Source organism: Lolium perenne, chromosome 4, assembly GCF_019359855.2.
Source record: "Lolium perenne isolate Kyuss_39 chromosome 4, Kyuss_2.0, whole genome shotgun sequence".
Lineage (NCBI taxonomy): Eukaryota > Viridiplantae > Streptophyta > Magnoliopsida > Poales > Poaceae > Lolium > Lolium perenne.
Genome location: NC_067247.2, coordinates 60,563,083 through 60,573,993, shown reverse-complemented (window position 1 = coordinate 60,573,993; position 10,911 = coordinate 60,563,083). Strand labels below are relative to the sequence as shown.

General features: G+C 47.7%; 1 long non-coding RNA gene across 1 annotated transcript; it reads left to right on the top strand.

Moving 5' to 3' along the window:
• The first annotated feature begins 2,381 nt into the window (after positions 1-2,381).
• Positions 2,382-3,182, top strand: LOC127292697 (uncharacterized). The gene is made up of 2 exons (XR_007845317.1): positions 2,382-2,574; positions 2,677-3,182. It is a non-coding gene; the product is annotated as an uncharacterized lncRNA (long non-coding RNA).
• Positions 3,183-10,911: the final 7,729 nt, after the last annotated feature.

The following is a 10,911-nucleotide window of genomic DNA, read 5'->3' as shown; positions in this document are numbered from 1 at the left end:
CTTTTATCTTTGGTTGAATGCAGGGCCTGGTTGAATGTTTGAATAGAATGTAGTTTTTCATACATGCATGCAGGCAGCAGCATAGACTACATGCATATAAATGCTTATAGGCAAAAAATAAAGGGTATTCAACTGAATACCCTTGACTTGAGCTAGGCACGCCCCTGATTCTATGTTATTACCCATTATGGAGGGGTTTTTTTCGACTTAAGGAACAAAGCTCCCGATTTCATTTCACTGGAATGAAACCAGAAATAACACACCAAATTCATCATCCATTATGGAGATAATAATACAGAGTAGTTAAATGTGCATTTTACTACCCAATGTTACTTTTCATTATGAGTAGTGTAAGACTACTATCATAGTGGGGAATAACATATGTTGTAACATCAACTAGATGCAATGCCAACTAAATATTTTAATGACATGGCATATCATTAACTGAGGAAAGAGGAGATAGTGGTAACTATCTTAGTTACCATCTCATCACACATTTTAAGGAAGAATGACTCTACATGATAATAGATGTGGCATTCTATGTTACTATACATATGATACTACCCACTATGGATGTGGTAACATGGAGTAGTAAAATGTGTATTTGTTACTACCCTATGTTATTTCCCACTATGACTAGCACAAGGCCTTTCACAATGGAAAGTTCTTAGCACAATATTATAGGCAAAATGCTTATGTGACACCATAATCAATGAGAAGACATAGTGTTGTTGTATCTTAGTCATAGGTAAAAAGAGTGGCTAGCCCAATCATATTTCTACATATCACCAAAATCATTAAATCATAGAGTCAACCTTTAAGATATAATGCATTGTTACTATTGTCTTTTAACATATATCATTATCTATGATTACATCGTAAGATACAATACATTGTAAAAGGCTTAAGCTCTACTACTAAGCATCTAGGTGCAGTAGCTGCATGCTCAGTTTGCTTGCAATTGGTATCTTCTCCGAGCTGGTGGTACCGATCCATGGGGTCGAAGGAAAGTTCAGGTCAAACGTTTGTTTATATATGTTGAAGTGACACACTAGTAGATCCCACGAAAATAGTAAGTCTACCTAGAATAGTTCTGGCCTTTGGGGTACCGGAATGGAGTAGTACCAAGCAGCATGCTGCGCATTGCTGTAAACGAAGTAATACTAGTAGTGGTTATTAAAATTTGTCGTGACAGTAGTAATATACTTGTCAATCTCGCTCGTATTTGTACTGGAACAACGTGTACACCTTCTGCACCTACAATAATCCATGGACGTACTCTGTCAAAGGATCCGAGTTGTAGAATATGTTATCGGGTCCTGGTCCTTATCTTTCCACATTTGCTGTCGAATCTCGCGGATATGTTCTCCGAGATTCCGATCGGAGTAACATATTGCCACTGTCCTCAAACCCAGAAGAGAACCGCCCAGAAGAACCTCGCGTTGAAACCACCCCAATTCGAGAATCCAGGTCAGAGTCGAAGCTTTCTGCGTCTGATCGTCGAGCCCAACCACTAGAAAATGGGTGGAAAAATGCGCTGATTCCTCTCCCTCTCTCGGATACCGGTGCGGCGGTCGCTGGGATCAAGCTGTCAACCGGAACACGTCGAGTTCAGATTAGGAGCAGCAATGGCCATAGCCATGTTGGCATTTTGTTCCTGTGGGATTCCATTGCCTTCTCGCGGCGACAAAGGGCCGTTTGACGGGCACACCATCGGTTCAAGCCTTTCAGGTAGGATCGAGAGCGCAAGTTCGCCTTCGCAACCTCCGTATGGGGGGTCGGACTGGACAGCCATTGATCTGGCCTCCCGTGCATCTGAATCGCAACGGGATATTCCCCAGTGGCTCGCTCAAATATGTGCAGGAAAATATATACCCAGAGCATCCTTCCTCTGAATAATTGCAAATGGGGACAGGTAGCGATCACGCAAAAGAGGCACCGGATGCTGTTCGTCAGGTGATGCAAACTGGAGAGGGCCGAACAGCGCTTGGTGGCCAATCGGGGAATCCCATTCAGCACTATAGTGCCAACTTTTGGGTTGGGGTCCTGCTGGTTCCGGTCCTGACCTGTTCTATCCTATCATGTGCGTTCCTTGTTTGAGGTGGTGGAGTGGAGAAAATATAGGAGATTCCTCAGCCCGCGTACGTCCGTAGTGCTCGCCTTTTGTTTTCCAGCTTTAGAATCCGACGTTGTAGATAAGGTAAATATTTGGGGTATCATGCGACCCGGACGTTTGGGACCTGGCAACGCGCGAGGTTGACATCTCGTCCACTCATGCATGCATGGCGATTAGCACTTAATATAGCAATTATCTTATACGGCGTTTTCCTGTGATTTGGTTAGTTCTATACGGTGCTTGTACATACGGCGACGCCCATGCATCCGTGCATGCTTTAACTGCAACTTTGGTACATGGTGCAAGCTCCATTTAAAGCCTATCTCCATCCCACCAACCGTGACCTCTCACAGCTCCACCTAATCCCCTCTCTCTCTCTTGCTCATAAACACGACCGTGGGGGGAAAGGAGCACAGCAAGGCAACGGAGAATGGGAGGAAGTGCGATGCTATTCGCCGGTGAGGAACTGGATGATCCACAGAAGTCCTCAAGTCCATGCCTTCACGCTTCTGCCTCCAGAAATTTCCCGATTCCTCATCCATATTGTGACTTATACACAGGTGTGCTGCCTCTTCTTCTATTTAGCATGGGGAGCAGTGGTGGCCTGCAGCAGTGGGCGGCGGAGGCGGTGGCCGGCAGCCGACGCTCCTCTCTAGTTCGACAGCCGGCGGTGGCCCGTAACCGACGCTCATTCTCTCTACCTAGCTGGCGGCGGAGGCGGTGGCCGCAGCCGATGCACATTCTCTCAGATTTTCTGCCTTCCATTTGATCTCTTCGTGAAGGCAACTTCCTCTATTGTGATTGGAGTACATCATTTTTGCACGGCAGCCGGAGAGGACAGGTTGGTGAAATGGTTTGTGAAAGGAGAGCTGCCGGGAGGATAGGTTGGTGAGAGACGAGTTAATGTGAATGCATGTTGTCAGGATATGATGGAAATACGGATCATATACCTGACTGAAATACGTATGTTGTCAGACGCGTGTTGCTACCTGATTGGGTGGTTTTCATCCTCGCGCGTTGCCAGGTTCCGTTCGCTATTTTCGGGGTATCATGCTTATTTTATCAACTGGATTCTATCCTGCCGGAGGTTGGACCATTAATTCAAATTGGGTCAGTTTTTTTTTTTTTTTTGTAGTACTATCATATTTCAGTCGTCAATTGGTTAGGTTTGCTCAATTTCGCTAGGAAGTGCTAGTTGCCACAGCTAGATTTGGTAGAAATTAAGATAAGATATTTTGTCTATTGTACTAGATGCTATCTCTTAGTTGCATGTTTACTACTATTTGAATTCTTTTTTGCCGATATGAGTATGCAACTAGATTTCTAGAGTAATATTGAGTATATATAAACCATACTAGACTAGTATCATTGTTGATACATACAAGATGGCATGTCATTTCAACATAAAGCCAATCATGCCAAGCCTAATTGGCATGAGAGTGAGCAATGCTGTTTTTTCATCGTTATGAGACCATCAAACATCCGTTCTTCGAATACAAATTCCCTCGTGCAACATGGTCTATCATTCTAGTCGCATCAAATTTGTATCAACCGCTAGTGCCGTTAATTTGTTTGATAACCGACTATGGGCCTTTTGGTGTAAATTTTAAAGGCATGTCCTTGTTGGAGCAACAAACCTATGTTAGGCTTTGTGGGATTACAGAAATGATGTTCCATTGAAAAAAGATTCCAACTACACTATTCACTCACGCATGCTTAATTTGGCGTCGAACTTGGTCCCATCTCAAACAACCATAGTTCACAAAGCTTTTAGTGGTGGCATCTATTCAAGTGGAGCGGACGACCATGGAGTATTTTACTGAGCATGGATGGCACCACAGTCTTCTGTCGAACCACCTACACGTTTTGGTTGTTTCTTGTTTTGTCGCACGAATAAGGGTTTTGTTCAAACATTGTACTTCTCGATGTTATGACTTGTGTGCATCTTGTTATGTATATTCAGGGTGCAAACTCTTTTGTGGATGTCACATTGTCGCGTTAATGTTACTAAAAGTTCTATTCATAGAAAAAATGACATATTTTTATTACTATCTATGGATGATGCTAGGACTATGAAAAGACCGCTGCCTATACAACGTGCATGCTCGGAGCATGTGCACAATATAAAAAAGAGAGTGCTAAAGGAGTCATTCATAAGTGAGTGAAGCGGAAAAAATCCCATGTTTTCATTCAAGAATGGACATTACATTGGGATTGGCAGATTTGTTATATTGAAATAATCCTCAACTCAACACAATTAGTGAATTCAAATTATAGTCACTTGCGAAATTTCTTCAAATTGTTGTACTGTAGTAAGGCCTGTCTAATTGGTCGGCTCGGCACTGGTTGCAACAGTGTAGGGAGAAATATTGCAACTCATCCTAGCAAACCGAAAACAGGTAATATATATTGAAATAATTTTAGCGTACTTTTGAGATCCATATAATTTGGTTCACGAAACAAAACACAAAACTTTTCCATGCATGTTTTCCTAATCAATTTTACAAAACAAGTTCAACATGTATATAAACACAACATAATTCATCAAAATTTGTTGTTATCTCAATAAATAAGCGTGGAGCAGCACACATTAGCACAAGCATGAACAAATGGGTATCAAATCGCTAATGTGCAATGTAAATATGCTCAAAAGGGAATATTTACGGTGATTACGATAACCGTGAAAAGTCCGCTCTTTTCCTCGTAGTTTTAGAAGATACTCTGTCCGTTTCATATTTCTCCGGATATAAGTTTTTGATCAAAGTTAAATTTTGAGAAGTTTGACAAATTGTATAGAAAAAAGTATAAATATCTACAAAATAAAATCAATGTTTTAATACTATATGCGTTTGGTACTGTATATATTGATAATTTATCATACATAATTGGACAACAATGCAAAGCTTGATTTTAACTATTTTAATATGCAAATTAATATGAAATGGAGGTAGTAAACAAATTCACAACGGTTCCTCACATTCTATATACCCTTTCAAGCACCGTTAAAATAACTCTGATGGTATTGTTGCTAGCTTCGAGACTGCTCCTGGTCATATCTCAGACATGTGATACATTATCTCCATCCGGTTGGAAAAATCATGTTATACGGTTTGGATAGTTAAGCGACCGGAGCACGGCAGGACATGATTACCTGTTTCTTTAGCCACCCTATCACGAGACCTGGAAGGAGACATCGACATTTATCCATAACCAGACAATAAAATGGGGGTAGTAGGAGATAAGCTAAGGATGATATGAGAAGATCAGGTTGTCCGGTCATATACCAATCGTGCCGAACTTGTCCACCAGATAAAGCATCATGCTAGTTGACGTGCGTTCGATGCCGTATCTCAAACAGTGAAAAACAGAGGCAGGAAACAAAAGTTCGTTTGGTGATAGGAAATTGTCATCCGGCTAAGCCGTAGTGGACCAGAGAATGAATCGGGGAGTTTAGAGTAAAGTTGAATATATCATCATTCACGTTATATACAGTTGGGCATGTTAGATTGTATATATCTGTATAGGTGTTGCGTATGTATTTTATACGTATTCCGTACCTTGTAACCCTAACCCTAACCGGCCTATGAGCCTATATATACAACAGGAACCCCGTGGCCTAAACCACGCGAGGCTTCCCCCAAAACCTCTCTCCCTCTCGGTTTCTACATGGTATCAGATTTTCTTCGATCCTAAAACCCTAGCCGCCCCCCACCTAAACCCTAGCCGCCGCCGGCTCTCTTCCGCTGCATCCATGACGACCCCGGCCGCCTCCCTCAACGCCACGAGCTCCTGCGCCCCGTTCCGTCGCCCCGCTCGTCCTCAGCTTCTCCTCCGGCAACCACTCCAAGTGGTCCATCTACATGCGCGCCGCCCTGGGTCGTGCAGGTCTGATCGGCCATGTCGACGGCACCGTCGCCGCCAACCCCACCGACGCCGCTTGGGCCGCGGACGACTACTCCGTGCTCAACATCCTCCACTCCGACATCGACGAGGACATCGCCGACATGGTCCTCGCTCGCGATCAGACCGCCCGCTAGCTCTGGCTCGCGATCCTCGAGCTCTTCTCCACCAACAAGGCGAACAAGGCCATCTATCTCGATAACGAGTTTCGTCAGATTGTGCAGGGCGCCCTCTCCATCACCAAGTACTGCCGTCGCCAAAAGTTCGTCACCGACGCCCTCGCGGACAACTACTCACATGTCTCTGCGCGCGCCCTCGTCCTCAACACCCTGCGTGGCCTCAACCCGCGGTTCGCCTCCGCCGCCACCATCATCTCCATGATGGAGCCCCTGCCCTCGTTCCTCCGCGTCCGCAGCATGCTCCTGATGGAGGAGATGCATCAGGCCAACGCCGCCTCCAACGCGGCGTCCACCGCCTTCGTCGCCCAGGCTCGCCCGCGCCACCACCGACAACCTGCACCGGGGCCGTCTGCCAAGGCTCCGCCAAGCCCAAGCCAACCTGGAAGCCGAAGCAGCCCAAGACTGGTGGCCGCGGTGCCCCTGCTGCACCACCTCGCGCTCCAGCACCGACGGGCCCGTGGGTCTGTTTTTGGCCGCCTCAGGGCCAGTGGCGTGCTCCCTACGCCATGCCGAACGCGCCTGGCATCCTCGGCCCACGCCCCCAGGCCTACAACACCGTCTCCGCGCCCCTGTACCAGTCGGCTCCACCCACCTCCACCGCGCCATATTGGGACAACGCCGGCCTCATCGCCGCTCTCAACAACCTCGGTCTCCAGCAAGGGTCGTGGGTGATGGACACCGGCGCCACCTCTCACATGACAAACAGCGATGGTAACCTCATGACTACTTCCCCTCTTTCCACTCCACACTTTGTCACGGTGGGTAACGGCTCCGCTGTCCCCATCTCCTCTTCTGGTCGTACACTCTTTCGCTCTCCCTCTGGTCAAATCTTTAAACTCAACCATGTTCTCCTAGTTCCTCACTTAATCAGAAATTTGCTTTCTATCCGCCAGTTCACCCGTGATAATTATTGTTCGGTTGAGTTTGACGCCTTTGGTTTCTCTGTGAAGGATCTGAAGACCCGTCGCGTGATCCTTCGCTGCAATAGTGATGGGGACCTCTACACTTTTCCCGGCTCCTCCACTCGTCGGGTGCCACCCACCGCCATGCTCGCCACCATAGTCGCCTACCTGTGGCACCAGCGTCTAGGTCATCCTGGTCAAGATGCCATGTCGGCTCTCCAGCGTCTATCTTTAATAAAGTGTAATAGACCTCGTAGTATCTCGCTCTGTCATGCGTGCCAACTTGGCAAACATGTTCGGTTGCCATTTAGTTCATCCACTTCAGCTTCTAGTGCCATATTTGATTTGATACACTGCGATTTGTGGACCTCACCAATTATAAGCAATTCTGGTTTTCGTTACTATCTTATCATAGTTGATGATTTCTCACACTACTATTGGTCGTTTCCACTTAAGCAGAAGTCTTGTGCTCCTCGTACTCTAGAGAATTTCTTCTCCTATGCACGCACACAATTTGGCATCTCCATACGCTCTCTTCAAACTGATAATGGCACCGAATTCATAAACTCCACTGTCCAGAATCTTCTATCTACCCACGGCACCTCACTACGCCTTTCCTGCCCTTACACTTCTCAGCAAAACGGAAAATCCGAGCGCGCAATCCGCACTATCAATGACACCATGCGCACGCTGTTATTTCATGCGCATCTCCCAGCATCCTATGGGGCAGAAGCTCTTGCGGTCGCAACCTTCCTCCTAAACCGCCGCCCTTGTAAAGTTATAGGGTCTTCCGTTCCCTATACGCGTCTCCATGGTCATCCACCATCGTATGATGCTCTTCGTGTCTTCGGTTGCTTGTGCTACCCTAATGTCACCTCCACCGCACAACACAAACTCAGTCCCCGGTCTATTCTCTGTGTGTTCCTCGGCTATCCTTCAAATCATCGCGGGTACCGCTGTTATGATCCATCCTCTAGAAAAGTTCTCATCTCGCGACATGTTATTTTCGACGAGACTGTTTTTCCCTTTCAGATGGCTACACCACCGGCTGCAACTCCCTTGCACTCCTCGCGCCGCCTGGACTTCCTCTTCACCGACGCTCTGGAGTCCAGGCCTACCCATGCTGCCCCTGCCAGCCCGCCTGCCGCGGCAGGCAACCTGGGCAGTCCCCTGCCTCCACCAGCTGCAGCGACCACGGCCACGGCGTCTCCGCCGCACACGCCGGTCGACCGTGCCTCTCCACCGACCTCGGCCACGGTGCCTCTGCCACGCACGACCAGGACAGGGCGTGTCATTCGCCCCCCACCTCGGCTGAACCTCTCGGCTGTGGTCTCTACCGTGCCTCCCGCTCCTACTACGTTTCGGCAGGCGATGCAGGATCCCTTATGGCGTGAGGCCATGGCTGCTGAGCACCAAGCTCTCGTTGATAACAAGACTTGGTCCCTTGTTCCCCGTCCGCCTCATGCCAACGTCGTCACTGGGAAGTGGATTTACCATCATAAGTTCCACTCTAATGGTCGTCTTGCTCGTCACAAGGCTCGCTGGGTTGTTCGTGGCTACTCTCAGCGTCCAGGTGTTGATTATGATGAGACGTTCAGTCCAGTCGTCAAGCCCGCCACTATACGGATTGTCCTCACTATTGCTGTCTCTCACTCCTGGCCGATCCGTCAGCTCGACGTCAAGAATGCCTTCCTTAATGGCACTCTTGATGAGGAGGTCTATTGTCAACAGCCCCCTGGCTTTGTTGATGAGCGTCATCCGGATCATGTCTGTCGCCTGCATAAGTCTCTCTATGGATTGAAGCAGGCTCCTCGTGTTTGGTACCAGCGGTTTGCGACTTACCTATCCTCCCTTGGGTTTGCAGCTTCTGTGACGGATACCTCTCTCTTCGTTCTAAAGAGTGGAGCTGATATGGCATACCTCTTGTTATACGTCGACGACATCATCGTTACGGCTTCATCGACCACCTTCCTTCAGCATCTTCTGGACAGACTGCACATCGAATTCGCCATGACTGATCTTGGCGATCTTCACTTCTTTCTCGGTATTGCGGTCAGTCGCTCCTCGGATGGACTTTTTCTCTCACATCGTCAGTATGCTGCAGATCTTCTTCAGCGTTCTGGGATGTCAGACTGTCATCCTGCTTCTACACCAGTTGATACTCAGTCTAAACTCTTAGCCACAGAGGGTGATCTTGTTCCTGATGCTACTGAGTATAGAAGCTTGGCTGGTGCTCTTCAGTATCTTACTCTGACGCGTCCAGATATCTCCTATGCTGTTCAGCAAGTCTGTCTTCATATGCATGCCCCCAGGATGCCTCATCTTGCTCTTGTCAAGCGAGTTCTTCGGTACATACGGGGTACACTGGATTTTGGTCTACACCTGCATGCGTCGTCCTTGACTGCTCTCACAGCTTACTCTGATGCTGATTGGGCCGGCTGCCCTGACTCTCGGCGCTCTACGTCTGGCTACTGCGTTTACTATGGCGACAGTCTCGTCTCCTAGTCCTCTAAGCGTCAGACTACTATTTCTCGCTCCAGTGCTGAAGCTGAGTACCGAGCTGTTGCACATGCTGTCGCTGAATGCTGTTGGATCCGCCAGTTACTCCAGGAGCTCCATCGCCCTCTTGATTCTGCCACACTTGTCTACTGTGACAATGTGTCTGCCATCTACATGTCTTCAAATCCAGTTCAGCATCGCCGTACAAAGCACATTGAGATCGACATACACTTTGTACGCGAGAGGGTTTCTCTTGGAGAGGTTCGTGTATTGCATGTGCCCTCCACCCTTCAGTTTGCTGATGTGATGACTGATACGTCTCCGACATATCGATAATTTCTTATGTTCCATGCCACATTATTGATGATATCTACATGTTTTATGCATACTTTATGTCATATTTATGCATTTTCCGGCACTAACCTATTAACGAGATGCCGAAGAGCCAGTTGCTGTTTTCTGCTGTTTTTGGTTTCAGAAATCCTAGTAAGGAAATATTCTCGGAATTGGACGAAATCAACGCCCAGGGGCCTATTTTGCCACGAAGCTTCCAGAAGACTGAAGGGAAGACGAAGTGGGGCCACGGGGCGCCACCACACTAGGGCGGCGCGGCCCAGGGGGGCCCGCGCGGCCCTAGCGTGTGGGGCCCTCGTGTGGCCCCCTGACCTATCTCCTCCGCCTACTTATAGCCTTCGTCGCGAAACCCCCAGTACCGAGAGCCACGATACGGAAAACCTTCCAGAGACGCCGCCGCCGCCAATCCCATCTCGGGGGAGGCCGGAGCTCGCCTCCGGCACCACTGCGGAGAGGGAAATCATCTCCCGGAGGACTCTTCACCGCCATGGTCGCCTCCGGAGTGATGAGTGAGTAGTTCACCCCTGGACTATGGGTCCATAGCAGTAGCTAGATGGTCGTCTTCTCCTAATTATGCTTCATTGTCGGGTCTTGTGAGCTGCCTAACATGATCAAGATCATCTATCTGTAATGCTATATGTTGTGTTTGTTGGGATCCGATGGATAGAGAATACTATGTTATGTTGATTATCAATCTATTACCTATGTGTTGTTTATGATCTTGCATGCTCTCCGTTATTAGTAGAGGCTCTGGCCAAGTTTTTACTCTTAACTCCAAGAGGGAGTATTTATGCTCGATAGTGGGTTCATGCCTCCATTAAATGCAGGACGATGTGACAGAAAGTTCTAAGGTTGTGGATGTGCTGTTGCCACTAGGGATAAAACATTGATGTTATGTCCGAGGATGTAGTTATTGATTACATTACGCACCATACTGAATGCAATTGTCTGTTGTTTGCAA